Source organism: Podarcis gaigeae (genome assembly GCF_964106915.1).
Source record: "Podarcis gaigeae genome assembly, chromosome: 10".
NCBI lineage: Eukaryota > Metazoa > Chordata > Lepidosauria > Squamata > Lacertidae > Podarcis > Podarcis gaigeae.
In genome coordinates this window covers 49,978,818-49,993,928 of record NC_139686.1, presented here as the reverse complement: position 1 = coordinate 49,993,928, position 15,111 = coordinate 49,978,818, and the positions used below count along the sequence as shown (strand labels likewise).

The 15,111-nt window shown below is 42.3% G+C and overlaps 1 long non-coding RNA gene across 1 annotated transcript in view; it reads right to left on the bottom strand.

The window, feature by feature from the left end:
- Positions 1–14,825, bottom strand: part of LOC310825689 — a 77,772-nt gene extending 62,947 nt beyond the window's left edge. The window contains exons 1-2 of the long non-coding RNA XR_014555445.1: positions 14,658–14,825; positions 4,657–4,759 (exon numbers count right to left, since the gene is read on the bottom strand). This is a non-coding gene — a long non-coding RNA (uncharacterized lncRNA). The remainder of the gene's footprint in view (positions 1–4,656; positions 4,760–14,657) is intronic.
- Positions 14,826–15,111: the final 286 nt, after the last annotated feature.

Genomic DNA, 15,111 nt, shown 5'->3' with positions numbered 1-15,111 from the left:
AAGCAGATCACAGATACACCTGCATGTGCAGCCACAGGGTTATGGGCACATCCAGGCACTCATAAGGATTCCTGCAATGACACATCATGTGCAATGACCCTAATTTTGATACTATGAATATAAAAGTCCCTCGTTTTTTGTTAAAAAAAAGTAATAACCCTCATATTAAAGGCATGTGCTATGCAAGGATTTATTTATTTTTTGTCAACCTTGAAATGATGGCATACAAGTTAGACTTCCTAGTTTGTAAAGAACCATGCGCATTCCATGTTTTTGAAGGTATTTTCATTCTGCTCACTTTTTTCTGAGTTGAACCTGAGTATAGCTCCATGGTTGATAGGTGTCCTATTGCTGATCCTGAGGAGGCAGCAGACTGTGTTGATAGGATGCCTGCAGTTACTGAGGTCAGACTACAGAAACCCACGTTTTAGATCATGGGTGCAGAATGAGTTGAGCCGTAAGGTGCAGAAGGGCCACACTGCTCTGTGTTGTGAGGGACTGTGGACTGCAGATTTATAAAGAATTGAACATCAACCTTGGGCTATTTGCATCTCTAAATTCTACCATGTGAAATACAGAACTGAGATTATGAGAGCCACCAGTTGCTGTCAGCATATCATACTATTTTAGGGGAAAATCCTAACAGAATTGAAGAGCACTTTGGGTTGTGATGGACAGCTCTGAAAATCTTATCAGATTTTCTCAACCTTGGGTCCCCAGATGTTGCTGAACTACAACTCCCATCATCCTTAGCTAGCAAGGCCAGAGCTCAGGGATGATGGGAGTTGTAGTCCAACAACATCTGGGGACCCAAGTTTGAGAAACACTGCATGTGAAGCTGAAGGAAAAAAGCAAATTCTGCACTGGGGGTTGAAAAGAAAACTGCCAGTACTGTGATGCATACAAATATGTGATACAGCCAGTGCTATTTTTCTAGAAAAAGAGGTGTCGGAACTCACTATGAACGCCTTCCTTGTTCTCTTAGAATGGCAATGGTGCCCACCTGAGAGGTGCCGGAACTGAGCAGTAGACCACTTCTGCACATGCACAGAAGCGGTCCTCAGGTTGCGGATCCAACTGGACCTCCGGAATGGATCCCATCCGCAACCGGAGATACCATTGTATTTCTGACTACTGTAATGTGGAGGGGCCTAGTCCATGTTTTGTGTTTGTGTGTTCTAGTTCACCAGGGTCAAGAGCAGTTCCAGTCCAGCTCTGGAGAGCAGGTCAAAATGGAACTGAGAACATAGATTTCTGGTGGCTTTTCTTCATGCCCAATATTTGCTTCAGTTTATAAATAAAATATTTCGGTCACCATCCTTTGTGCCAAGAGTACATCTTACAATTGTGATGAGAGACTTTTGGACACTGGCTGAGGACTATTTCACAGACAAAAACCTCTGTGTGCCTGTTCATAGTGTAAGTGTGTGAGTGTTGTTACTTCATCTTCCTGCTATGTTTAAAACTGAAAAGAGAAAACTAGACCTACTATGGCTGCTCTCCCAACCGTCCCTCATTTGTTGTTCATGATTCCCATACAACTGTGGGAGTAAATGAATGACTGGAAATTTTCTTCTGTGCTATGGAGATAGACCACAGTATTAAAAAGTGTGCACTTTTTCTGCACTAAGCTGGAGAACAAGTGTTTGATAGGTTTACCAGCTGCAGGAGGTGATTATGTTTATCAGTGCAAAGGAGGCACTGACAAAGCATTTTTCTCCAAAGAAAAGTATTGATTTTGAGGTTATAAGTTCCACCAGGCCAGGCAGAAGCTGGAGGAACGCATGGATGAGTTTCATGCACGTTTGAGAAGCCTAGCTGCTTCCCGTGAATTCAAATATTGACAGCGAGACACAAGCTCAGATATTTCAAGATGCCCCAGGAACATAATTTCTAGGGATTCAAATTTGCTCCTCCCTAAACTGCTCCACACTGCTTGCACTTACGTAATGGCAGAGGTACACACTCAACAAATGGATGCCCGCCCAGCAAAAATGATGAGTAAGCTTCTGATGGGGAAACTCTGGCTTCAGCCCTGCCTCTCCCCGACAATATCCTCATTGAACAGACAAAAGAAGTATTTGTTGTAAATGTGTCAAGCTGTGGCAGATCACAAAGATCACCATCTCAGAAATTTATCCGGCCATCTCACTACAGGAATCCAAAAGCACAGAAGGCTGTTAATGCAATTGATGCTGATCGTCACTCTGCAAATAACACTGGATCATTTTCAGAATGAGCTGATCTTTTGGTCACTGATGACCTCAGTGGTCCATATGTTTGTACTCTATCCCCGGCGCAAGGCACAAACCAGGCACAATGTTTCAGCATGAGGTAAAATTCTCATTTATAGGTATCATATTGAGACTCTCATCCTTTGTGACAATCACATATCTTACAACCACAGAGCACTAAATAAATCAGGTCAGTTTGGCTTAGATAGCTGTTGTCCCACAGCTGCCTACCCACCATACATTTAAAGCACATGACTTCCCTCAGGAACTGTAGGTTGTTAAGGGTGCTGGATAATGTAGCTGTGTGAGGGGTAAACTAGAGTTCACATGATTCTCATGTGCTTTAAATATATGGTGCATGTAGCCTTAAAGTCAAAAACAGGGTTGCCGGATTTCAAGAAGTAAAAAATAAAAAGCCTGGACATTGTGCCAATTTCCTGAAATTCTCCCTGGACGCTAATTCCAGCATTGGAATATCCAGACATAAGGCAACCCTAGCCAGAATGCATTTCCTGGATACCTATCTGACAACCCTACATGAGACTCTAGTAGTCACTTCTTAGATTTTTAAAGGGAAGGTACAAAAATGTACACATAAGAAGCAAATATGGCAAAAAAAAACCTCTTAAAATTTAAAGTGCAATCTTTGTCACCAAATGGGAGCACAACAAACACTGCAACTATTATTATTCCAAACTAAGGGCAAAAAAATACAACAAAAAAGTCCTCATGTCAACGAAAGATGGTCTGATAAGGTTCCTACCACAAACACAAAGCTCGTTTTATGTAGATCAGATTTGCAGCTAATTTATATTTCATGCTGTTTAACAGGTGACTTCTAATGAGAATTATTCACTTCTCCCTTTTTTTACTGTACCTTATCAGGGGCTGCTAATAACAAGCCTTCCTGTTTTGCATGCAAGTTGCATCTTTTCATGAAATTTTCAGCAGCCTATGACTTACTAAATAAAGCTGTCACTCAATCCTCATTTCCCCTCTGAGTGCATGGAATCAAAATGGACACTGAATTAATACTCGGTATTGTCTTTGTTTCATGAGGCCTCCACAAGAGCTTTGTTCTGTCACCTTTAATGCACTCTCCTGGAAGGACTTGCAATCTGATTTCCTATCAGATGCACAAAGAGCTGAATATTACAAAGCTGATGCTGGGCTCAATCTAATTTATGTCTTTGAAATCTCTTGCAGGTGTGGGAAGCAGTTAGTTGGGAGTCTTTAATGGAGATTTCCACATGTTCTTTTTTCCCCTCCCGTAGAGGAACTTGAATTAGCACACATTTATCTTATTTCTTGAAATTAAAACATAATAAGTGAAGAAGAGATTACGCTGCATTCATTTAGTACTGGCGCTATTAGGGCTCCCTTCTCCCAGTAGTCAAATACGGGAAGCAAAAGGCAAACAGTTCAATCATGAGCACATTTACTCAGAAGGAAAGTCTCACTAGGTTTAATGGAACTTACTACGTGTTAAGTGGGTGCACTGTTTTCAGGCACATTGAATTAACGATGTACAGACGTCCCCACACTTACATGGAATTCTTGTATGCACACAGCGCTGGGAAATAAATAATTCAAATCAAAGTCGGTAATGGCGGGAGAGAGCTGGAGAGTCCTCGTGGCTCATGAGTAGACCCTCCATGGAGTCCAAACAGTACGTCAATGAGGGCAGAGGAAGCCCCAAAGAGACCAGAGATGCAGTGGGGCTTTGTTTATGCTGCTCAGCCTCCCCGCCTAACAGCTGAAGTGCAGGGAAGCGCAGCAGCAATAGCCAATTTTCCACATGTCTTCCAGCCTCCTGCCAGCTCCAGAGTGTCAAGTTCTAGCTATGGATATTTTAGGATACAGTATTTTTGGTGTGGATTGAAGAGAGAGCAGCGGAGAGGACGTTGAAAGGGTGCTTGGAGAATGCTCCCAACTTTACGCGATTTTACTTATGCTCACGGGCCTCACAACATAGCCTCCACGTAAGTGAGGGGGGTCGCTTGTGCTGTCCTTAACAGTCCAGCCTCTAGACTCCTCGGTCTTACCTTGGCCTAGGAAAATACTGTGCTAAGAAGCTGAACAGAACCTTGCTAATAAACCGTCATCACCCAGATCTGCGAGTCCTGTTCAGGTTCTCACTTAGCTGCGAGTGTCAGCTTTGCTCCCAATATCTCTTCACTCACTTGACCTGACTGTACCACCCCAGCTTTCCCACGCTGGGCAAGAAGGTCTGAAGGGGGTTTCTATGTGTATTTGACTGAACAGCCTCCTTGTAATTGGGTTCCCAATCATCAGGGGGCTTCAAAGCACGTTCAGTTAAATATGCTCAACGTGGGAAGGGCAGTGTTGGGTATGAGGCTGGTGTATGAGGTTGCTGAACTGTTTTCATTTTCTGTGTGGTGGCTCCAACATGCACACCTACCTCTCCTTTCTGTAGGGCTGTCTCTGTGTCCGCTAAGAGCTGCATGCAAGGTTCCTTCTTCCACTGAACTGAATTCGGAATTCTTTTTGTGCAGTAACTCCATCTGAACATGAGAACATAAATGGAACCATGGATCAGAATACTGATGCACAGGCTGAATGGCCAGAAGGATGCTCTCAGTCAGGCACACGACGTCTAGTGTGATTTGTGCACAACTGTGAAACGAAACTGGAAAATACTATATAATCTTCATTTGGAAAATAAATTGATACGCAAATTAGAGTAACTTGTCAGCTTTTTTTAGAGCTATTATTTTTGAAGAACAAAATTATAAATTTACAACTTGCATTGTCTGGGATATTGCTAATACTGGACGCTTTATAGAAAGGTTTTCCTTTATTAAATCAGTAAAGTGAGATGGTAATAACATTTACTTCAAAACAACTTCAACAGTTCCATCTTATACATGCCTACCCAGAAGCAAACCCCAGTGACAGTACAGGACTACAGGCTAATATTGGCTTTCTTTATAAACCACATAGAGTTTACTTCTCTTCTCATGCCAAAGAATGGTTGACAGCATCAAAGGGCAGACCCTCCAAGTGTTCCTATATTCCAGGGATGTCCATGATTTAGAGAAGCTGTCCCGGTTTATGTTTTGATTCTGGAATGTCCCGCTTTTTCTAAGGATGCCCCTATTTTCATTGGAGAAATATTGGAGGGTACAGATTTATCCAACCCCAAAGCCGTCTGAAGACAATCCTGTATATGGAAGGTTTTTTAAAATGTTTAATGTTTTGTTATGTTTTTATGTCTGTTGGAAGCTGCCCAGAGTGCTAGGACAACCCAATAAGATGTGTGGGGTATAAATAGTAAAATTATCATCATGGAATGGGACGTCCCTACTTTCATCGGATAGATGTTGGAGGATGTGAAAGGGCTGCTGAGTGTTGCCCTCACAGGGTGGCTTTCGGTGAAGTATAATACTGAGTCTTAATAGATAATGCCCAGAGTACTCCCAACTTGTGTTTATGCCAAAGGGAGGAGATACCCCAGATCTATGGAGCAACCACCAGATCTATCACTCTGCTATTTTGCTGTAGCCACAACAGGAGGTGCAGCACAGCAGCTTTTTCCTCCCGCTGACTGCTAGAGTTGCACCATTTCTGTTTGCATGTCTGAGAAATGGAGAGAGGCTTTAGATGTGCTGCATCCATGCCCACCTTATTTCTCTCCTGTTTTGCAGGCAGAATATCTAAGGCAATGGAACGTTCTACTGGCACACTGGGAAAATTCCCACAATGTAATGAGCATTCTGCCATCAGCCCTAACACCAACTCCTAAAGCACCCTCAGCTGTAAGGTTGAGATTGCTGTGTGTGTGTGTGTGTGTGTGTGTGTGTGTGTGTGTGTGTGTGTGTGTTTTCTATAGTGCTGTACTTCCAAAGAAAGAAACTGAAGATTCACAAATTCACATATAGAGGGAAAATCCAAGCTGTCTTTCAGACCCATCTGAAAACTAAATTGGCAAGCTTCCTCCCTGACACCAGCCATGTTTAAGCGGCATGCAGCCAGAGACTGCATTTAACAATATAAAAATAATTCTCCATAGCTTACTGAGGTAGCACACACAAATATATATGAGTAATGCCCCAACGTTGCTAGTGAACAAGGCACTTAATAAAAGCCAAACAACTGTCACACATAGGTTAGAAGGTCATTTCTCACACATAAGATAAACTAGAAATCCATCGAAAGGATGGAATCACAGAGAGTGTTGTGAAGTTTACTGGAAAATAAAAAATGAGTTTCACATGTTCTTTTATTTCCCAAGGGCACTTTGCAAAATATGTCCATATATTGGCATGCATAGTTAAGAAGGGGGTGAAAAAGTCTTCTTGTTTTTTCTTAAGAAAAAGAAGATGAATCCGAGCATCTTGGGCACATGAAATATGCACCAGTTTCAGTCTTGTTGACTTGACCTTATAGTTCCAATTAAAATGCAGCAAATGAGAGAAGGGAGGGATATTGGCACCATTTGGCAAATACAGAGCACCATATTTGCTTCTGCAGCATTACCCACATACACCCCATGTTTGTTGATGTACAGTAAAAGTCAGTGGAAATGCGTGAAACAGAAATGCCATCTGATTATATATATGTATATGACTTAAATACATATTGTTGCATGCCACTCCATTCTCCAAGTGGTGCAAGATTTTAGGGGTTCCAGGTGCACTTTACCCAGGGTTAGTGTTCCTTTTGGAAATGAGATACAGTGAAGACCATGGTATCTAAGATTTATGGTTTATTTACACATACATAAAGCCTCAGCTCGCAAGGGAGGAGTTTGTGGCATTAACACTCCAAGAGGGTCTTGCTTCTCTCACAGTCAGGCTTTATCTGTTGAGGGAGGGGCCACGTTCATTTGCCATATCACACCAAGTTCCTTTCATCCTTTGTTGTCTTAATGGCTCATCACCCAGGCTATCACCTCAATACAGGAGGCTAGCCTGACTCAATTGGCTTTTGACACTTGCTGATTCTAGAGGATTAGAAGTGTCTAGTACACAGCTTGATACACACGGGTCTGGCAGCCAGTTTTAACACCCCAAGCCTTGATGAAATTCTAATACTTACTGGTTCCAGGAATTTAGAAGTGTCCAGCACCCACAAACTCATAACACTATAATAAAATGCATTCCCCTCATCCTAAATTGCCCCCTGAAAGTTAATAACTAATTGATGGGTTCTGAAAAGTGTACTCTGTGCTTTTAGAATGATTTACAAGAGTGGGCATTTTTGTGTGTAGTATTAGAAAAGAGACAGTGTAGTATGGGCATTTTTGTGTGTAGTATTAGAAAAGAGACAGAACATATCTTTCCTGATGCCTCCCTGCTCAGTGAACCAGTTTGGCCTATCTGTTTCAGTGTCCCAGTGTTTTTCTCCTTAAGTTCAGAGGCTTGGTGCTGTCTGGTGCAAGGTCCTATCTCAGGCTAAAAAGTGAAGCAGGTGTTAAAGCAAGAGTCAGATGCGGCAGTCAAAATGGGAGTAGGACAACTTTCTGGAGATATGAATTAGCTTAAACCAACCCACAAAGGCTACTTCTCAAAGTAATGGCATAATACCAATGGGCTGGGCGATTTTGCTTCTGCTACCCACAATACTGACATCAATCTACAGTCTATCCTTGTTTTTCAACTTGAGTTCCAGCCAAGGGTGAAAAAGTAAGCATTTGGCCATTTAAGGGAGTTGTTTCAGAAGAAGTCAGCTGACACATACTAGCACAAATTACTTTGGTTTGGGTTGGATGTTTCATTCTGGGAGCTTTGATTAAGTTGGCTTCTGCATTCTCCTCATAAGGGCATCTAAACAGGCTGCACAAAAAAGGGAAGACATTGGCTGAGCATCCTCAGCTTGAGACCATTAGCTCAGACCTGGTACTGCAGAGTTTTACCTAGGCCTGAAGGCCAAGAGAAAGTAAGGGGATGTAAGGTGGCTGCAGGCACATATCATCATTCAAAGCAGCCAAAGATAAGCATTCATAGGGTTGCCACATTTCAAAGCTGTTGATTTGTAATTTTTTTTAAAAAAGAAACCCATTTTTATACCCCAAAACCAGAACATGTCAGAAATTTTCCTGACGTATGTCAAGCCTAAGCATTCACATCAACTTCAATGAATTTTCAGACTGGTTCCAGCTGTTGATGGCTAAGAGCTCATCCCATTGATGAGTTTTGGTCTAATCCAGGCCACCTCAGCCGGGTGTGTATTATGTTTTTTGTATATCTGCACATTGAAATATCAGGATAAGAGCTGCTTAACTCCTTAGGGAAAAAAATAAGGTTCTCTTCAGCTGCAAAGTGCAAGATGCTGTTCAGCTGGGTTCAAGTCATTCAGAGATCTAACTTTGCTAGCAAAATATGAGGCAATCCATTTCACGTCTGAGCTGCTAGTGCTTTTTTCACATAAGGGAGCCAGCTTGAGTTTCACTCTAGAGGGTGACAAAATTTTAATAAGCTGCCCTGGAACTTGGGAGTGTGGTAATAAGGGACATTTGTTATATTCTGTGGAGATGTCATGACTTGGCAAAAAGGGACATCCCTGTAGAATGAAGGACGGCTGGGAACCTTAAATTCCACAGCATATTTGGTCCTACTAAAATATAATGACTTTCAGCACCTTTAAGATCCGTGGCCTACATTTTTTAAAGACCCCTTTGCCTGTTTCCCCAGAAAGTAAGCCATAAAACACAGGTGAGGTTTACCATGTTATATTTTCTGATCCTCAGAGAAAACAACCTTTCCTTTGCACATCTGTCTTTTGCTTACAGCTGTATAAACAAGGAGCCTGAAAGATGCAAATTTCACAGCTTTTGTTCCCTCGTACCACATACCTTTGAGATAATTGGCTATTTCTTTCATATATGCCAGCCCCATTTCAATGCCTTATTGGAATCTACTTGTTTGAAATAATTACAAATCACCCCCCCCCCTTTAGCTAGAAAAAAGGCTCTGTGTGTATGTGTTCCCTGTCATGATCTCCCTCTCTTCTTCTTTTGTGCAAATTAGGGCTTCATACTGATAAGTTGCTTTATGAAGGGTCTGTATGACATGTAATTTAGGTATGTGGTAGAAAGAGGCACTTGTTTCCTCCACCACACAAAAGGATTGATGAGCCAGTAAGTGTCTGAAGTAGGCCTTCAGTGGTATCCTCAGCACACTTTTATCTCCCTCCCAATCTTTCTATCCCAAGGGATTTTGAAGCATAACAAATAACCTGACACCGTTCCTTCCCTCTCTTTTTTGCTAAGATTCTGGGTAAGACTGAATACAATCTCACAAAATGACACTATGGGCATACTGGGGTGTATTCCTTCTGAGTGTTTTAATCTAGTCTAGAGAATTAACACCCCCCCCCCAAAAAATATGCATTTTAAAAATTGATATTCCGCTTGCCATTTCCCTCCATTCAATTTGCATATGGCGATTGTGTAATTACAAATTTGTCCCTTGTGAAAATGGTTGAGGAGGCTTCAGAAAAGCTTCTCTTTCACCTGCCCCCCCCCCCCGCCAACTTTCCTCCCTCACCCTACTTTTGGGCTTAAGGCTGCCTTCTCTTTATAGTGGTTATGTAGATAAGTACCAACTTCATATCTGAACAGTCTCTCATTTTTACATCTCCTCATGAGGAGATTTTAAAATGTGGTGCTACGCCTCAGCTCAGTGAAATAAGGCTGCCCTTCTACTTAGAATTCTGTCCTGCTGAACTCATTGGGGATACAGTGGTACCTCGGGTTACAAACACTTCAGGTTACAGATGCTTCAGGTTACAGACTCCGCTAACCCAGAAATAGTACCTTGGGTAAAGAACTTTGCTTCAGGATGAGAACAGAAATTGCGTGGCGGCAGTGTGGCAGCAGCGGGAGGCCCCATTAGCTAAAGTGGTACCTCAGGTTAAGAACAGTTTCAGGTTAAGAATGGACCTCCGGAACGAATTAAGTTCTTAACCAGGGGTTCCATTGTACTTACAAGCAGATGGGTATGCAGGGGCAGACTTTGGTCTTTAAAATTTCAGCAGCACCCTGTTCAAGGCCAAAATATGAACCCACCTCTCGCCCTCCGTTCTGCTTAATTCACTATGTCATAGTTGCTACACTATGCAGTGCTCCCTACACTCAGCACCCAGTGTGGCGGAACCAATCATCCTGTCCTAAATCTGCCTCTGGTGTATGGCTTTGTTTTATAAATGCTGGGTGGTCATTAATATTGTGGTTATTCTCCCAGTATTGACTAGCTGCTTATTTAAATGGGGAGGTCAGAGGGAAATGAAATACAGAAATTCAGCATTCTGTTTTCCTTTAAATTGACCTCCCAGTTTACAGTTCCCACTCCCAGTCGCAACTCGAGATAGCACTTCATGCTTTTAATTAAGCAGACTGTAGTCCATGAAAGCTTATGCTGTAGTATATTTGTGAGTGTGCCAATAATACTTTGGCATCTGACACTTTGATTAAACTTCTGAGGATTGCTCCTAAAGACAATTACCGTCAGCCAATACAGCATTTTCTAAGCAACAAAATTATTTTAACATTTATTATCCTTCTAGTCATTGCTTTGAGATGGGAGAGATGGCAGGTCAGCCCAGGCAGGTAAGCATTTTTTGGAATTATCTAATTAACCTTACTATATGTTTTCCTTTCCCATTGTGGGAATATTGCTTTTTCTCTGGGTTCCCACAGGAGCTGGGAATTTTAGATACCAGCCTGTGTGTTTCTAAACTGCAAATGTCATTCAAAGTCACATACATATCCCTCGTGTATGGGTGCAGAAAGGATAATTTAAAAGAATATTAAGCTTATAAAATTTCATGGCAGTGGAAAGCAAATTAAAAAATGAAAATAATGGCTACTTCTACGACCTTCTTTATCCAGTCACTCTGTAGTTGATGTGACACTGATATTCAATATATGGCCAATATAAATAGTAAATTGAAAGTGTATCAGAGAGAAAATTGTAATCATATTTATGAAGTATATCTATGCAAAAATGCAGCAAAGGAAAACACGCTCCTTAGGATTTGAAAAGAGAAGCGTTTTGGAAGTTACCTTCATAGTTCATATAGTCAGATGAGATAAATAGAATTCTATAAGCTTATTTATTATTCTTGGCTTTTCATATGAAAGCATTCAAAGATATTGTGTGATCCATTAGGCTTAGGTTGCTATTGTAATAAAATAATAATTTGTTCCAAAATTTAGCTATGGATTCATCCTTTACTGTGCAGTTAAGCAAAGCAAAACAAAGCAGGATGCTATAGTTACAATTTATTTATTTTTTTGACATGTTAAGACTGCTTACCATAACTCAGAAAGTGGTGGCGATTTCCTGGTGTGGTTTCCGGGGAATGAAGGAGGAGTGCTATCAGCCCTCGTGGTTGGCCAATGTCAGCATGGGTGTTGGACAGCTGCAGGGACTGGCAGAATCGCCCGCCAAAATTTAACATTTGTTTGTGCCAATTAGGGCACTGTTGGGTGAGTAATGCTCTGGTAGTAGACCTGGCAGAGGGCCTTCTCGGTAGTGGCACCCTCCCTGTGGAACGCCCTCCCACCAGATGTCAAAGAGAACAACAACTACCAGAGTTTTAGAAGACATCTGAAGGCAGCCCTGTTTAGGGAAGCTTTTAATGTTTTATGTATTAGAGGATTTAAATATTTTTTTGGAAGCCGCCCAGAGTGGCTGGGGACGCCCAGCCAGATGGGCGGGGTACAAATAATAAATTATTATTATTATTATTATTATTATTATTATTATTATTATTATTATTGGCAGAGCGCTCAGCTTTTTTTATTCGAGGGGAGGGCAACTGGTGATCCCGGCACTAAAAATTTTTGTTGGAAAAGTGATTCCACAGATGTTATACGGAGTAGAACTCTGGGGTTGGAATCAGAAGCTGTTAGAACGGCTTGAAATCTTCCAAAATTTTTATCTCAGAAGAATTCTAGGCCTCCCTCAGAGTACTCCGGCAGCTCTCCTAAGAGTGGAAGTAGGATTACCTTCTGTGTCTGCCAGGGCACACTTAAGATTCCTGCGTTTTTTTACCAACCTCATAGATGCCCCGAACACCTTATTGGCTAAACAAGCCTTTGTATCATTACAAAATAACACTACTTGGCATAAAAGTCTATCAGACATTCTATCCAGATACAACCTACCTGAGTTAAATACTCTCAAATTGTGGAGCGCTGATAAAGTTCGGGAATGGATCTTTGAAAAAGACGCCTTAATGGACTCCACCAAGATAAAGAACTCTGGGTTTTCCTACTGGCTCCCCCGAGTAAAAGCAGTCAAAATCTGTGCCAACTACTTGGTCGAGATCACTGACCCCACCCTTCGGAGAGCTTTTACTATGGCACGGTTTCAAACATTGCCAACTGCTTACCTGACCGGTAGATACACAAAAACCCCAGTAGAACATCGTCTATGTCCTTGCCTTATGAGCATTAAAGAGGACCTTACACATTATTTCCTCTATTGCCCCATTTATTCGGGCTTTAGAGATGCATTGCTGCAAATTATACCCAACTCTATAACCAGTCCTGAAGATAGAGTAAAATTTTTGTTAGTTGATGCAAACCCACGCATTACCCATGTGGTAGCGGTCTTTGTGATGAAGCCCATGAAAGCCAGGGAAAGATTTATGAACGACAATGTAAAGACTCCTTCATCGTCTGTTTGACTCGTTGCTCGTTTTCCTTCCTTTTCTATTTTGTGGGAAGAAGGTTTTGTCGGCATAGTATGTAATGAATTTTAACAATTTTTAACTACTGTAGTGTTGATTTTTGTGCACAGGCATGGTCCTCACAATAAACGAATTTGTTGTATTATTGGCAGAGCCAGTCTTCCATGGGGCCTGCCAGTCAGGCATAAAAGCTGGCTGTGCCTCCAGCAGACAGCACAGCCAGGGGGGTGTTTGTTTGTTTGTTTGTAACATGTTAAAACTTGAAGACTAACAGCCTGTCCACAGCTAAGAAAGTGAAGGGCCTTAAGAGTCCACTGGGTCTGGTCAGTGCTGAGATGTGAGAGTGTATGGAAACCAAGTTCACGGAGTTGCAAACAGATTTATTTTCTGGAAAACGTGTTCTCCTTCATGGAGAGCACGTGTTGCGGTGGGGGCCGCCAGGACACTCCAAAGTTGGGGGCGGGCTAATTGTTCATTGGCCACCAATGCGATTGGGGCTTCCCTTGTTGTTGGGAAGAAGTTAATGTTGCCATTTATTGATTGACAGCCAGAAATGCAAAAACTCCTTGCACGAGGCTAGGGCTTCCTCTTTTCGCCCGTGCATCGGATTGCCCATCCCCCCCTCCCTAGAATAGGGTTGTTCGCTTTGACCTTGCTATGCCTGTCATGGGGTCGTCTGCTCTTGGGGCAGGGGCTGGTAGGAATTTTGTCCATCTGGCTGATTGGCTGGGGCCATTTGGTTTTTGCCTACTGCGTAGCAAATCGTCACAACTTGTAAGGTTGCGGTTAGGCATTGGTTTATGGTTGGGTTGGTTGAGGGGAAGTGGTTGAGTGCCTGCCCTTGGTAGGTTGAGTGCCTGCCCCTCTAATGCTGCTGCTGCAAGGGATTCCGTTAAAGGAATTGGGGGCTAACTATTGCTTGTCCACTCTGTCAAGGGGCCTCGGGCCATAGCAATGAGCTCCTGGTTGCATTTGGGGTGAGGGCAGGTTCCCTGCTCCGCGTAACCCCCAAGTGTATTCCCCCATTCTGACTTTCGCATTGTGCAGAATGTCAGTCTGTCCCCCCATGGTGGGGGCAGATGGTCGCAACCAATGCCTAAGCAACCACTCACAAATTTGTATTTCAATAAAGTTGTGGCCAAAATTATGCCAAAAATCTTAAACAAAAATTCTGTGTGATGTGTGAGTTATTGGGGTGGCCCTGGGGACCTCGACACGCAAACAAGTAACATGGAAATTAGCACTGAATTTCTGCTGGGTTCCACTAGACTTCCAGAAGTGGTGTTTATGTCATGTGAAAGATCACATAGTGTGGAAATCAACAGGTAGAGAAACAGGAAGACTGAATAAAGTGCCTTCTGAATGGAGCCTGAATCTAAGTGAAATGAAAGTGCTGCTGGTAGTTCGTAACTCACAACTGTTTTTGACTGCAGAGCACATGCCATAAAACAGAGTTGAGGAACCTGTAGTTCTTCAGATGTTGCTGGACTGCTATTCCCATGATTCTTGACCTGTGGCGATGGTTAGCTGGGGCTGAGGGAAGTTTCTCAGCCCTGTCCCTTATGAATAGGCTGGAGTATGACTTTGTACATATGATGGCTTGATATAAAAGAGCTCATGGCTCCTGAGTCTTTAATAAGTTGTGTAGAGGAGTGGATTTTAGGAGGCATTGTTGGCAGGGCGGGGGGGGGGTTGAGGTTAAGCAATCAAAAGGCTGATAAATTTATGAAATAAATAAATAGTCATGCAAGCTACACTTACTGAAATTTCCCTTTCCACACATGGGGCTGGAGTCCTGAGCTCTTTTGAAGATAATCAATAGTGGAGGAAGAGATGGGGAAATACACTCTGTATTACATCCCATTGCTTCGCCAATGCTGCATTCAGAGGTTTGTAGTTTTAGTGTCAGAAGAATGTGCTCATTTTCATCACCACATGTGGCCAAAAGAATAACAAAGGAAGAAACTGTTTGGGATAGGAAAATGGAGAAAGAGGGTAATATTTGAGAGAGGGCAATATTTGTTTTCAGAGAGACCAGTAGGTCAGGGGAACAGAAAAATGGGTGGGTGGACCTGATAAGGAGTGGGAAATAGAAGGGACCAGCCCTTAATAGAGGGTAACAAAGTTTTAATCTGGGAACTTTAGGCAAATAAAACAAATATCGTACCTCAGTGGATTAATTTCTCCTAAAACAGTCGTAGAACTATCAAACTCA